This window comes from Etheostoma spectabile, chromosome 18 (assembly GCF_008692095.1).
Source record: "Etheostoma spectabile isolate EspeVRDwgs_2016 chromosome 18, UIUC_Espe_1.0, whole genome shotgun sequence".
NCBI classification, from domain to species: Eukaryota; Metazoa; Chordata; class Actinopteri; order Perciformes; family Percidae; genus Etheostoma; species Etheostoma spectabile.
Genome location: NC_045750.1, coordinates 20956719 through 20957285, shown reverse-complemented (window position 1 = coordinate 20957285; position 567 = coordinate 20956719). Strand labels below are relative to the sequence as shown.

Below are 567 nucleotides of genomic sequence, written 5' to 3'. Positions count from 1 at the left end.
GTATTTACGTTCATAAAAGTGCTTGTTTAGCTGCTAACAGACTCAGATTAATATTCTAGGTGTCTGACAAAATTATTGGAAGGATTTCTAAGGAGGTCGACCTTTCTGTTAAAGATTAAGATCCTTTTTAAAAACATAAAAGTCCGCGAAATTGCGTACGCTAAACGCACCAGACTCCATGTAAATAATCAGTGATTTTAGCATCGTAAAACACGGCTTCTAAAACATCTCTGAGCACCGCTGGCTCTGGCTGCCTGGAACCTGCGTGTGTTGGGTGTGCGATTATCGGCTACGTTTTGTCAGTTTTTTCTTACTTTCATTCCAATTTCAGGTCTTTCAGTCACAGTGAAAACCGGGGACATTTCCGGGGACAGATCCAGCCGGGGACAGGTAGCCAAAATCGGGGACTGTCCCCGGAAACCGGGGACGTCTGGTCACCCTAGGTTAGAGATCTGAAAAGATCTGAAAGTGAAACACAGGTCAGACGGGGGATGTTGTTCGGCTTTTCACAAGTTTAGAGCTAGCTAACGCTACGCCGGCGGACGTTAGCACAACAGCGTTAGCCTA

At 45.5% G+C, this 567-nt stretch overlaps 1 long non-coding RNA gene across 1 annotated transcript in view; it reads left to right on the top strand.

Moving 5' to 3' along the window:
* The first annotated feature begins 7 nt into the window (after nucleotides 1–7).
* The window catches only part of LOC116706575 (uncharacterized), a 19657-nt gene continuing 19097 nt past the window's right edge, over nucleotides 8–567 (top strand). Inside the window, exon 1 of the long non-coding RNA XR_004336278.1 lies at nucleotides 8–141. This is a non-coding gene — a long non-coding RNA (uncharacterized LOC116706575). The remainder of the gene's footprint in view (nucleotides 142–567) is intronic.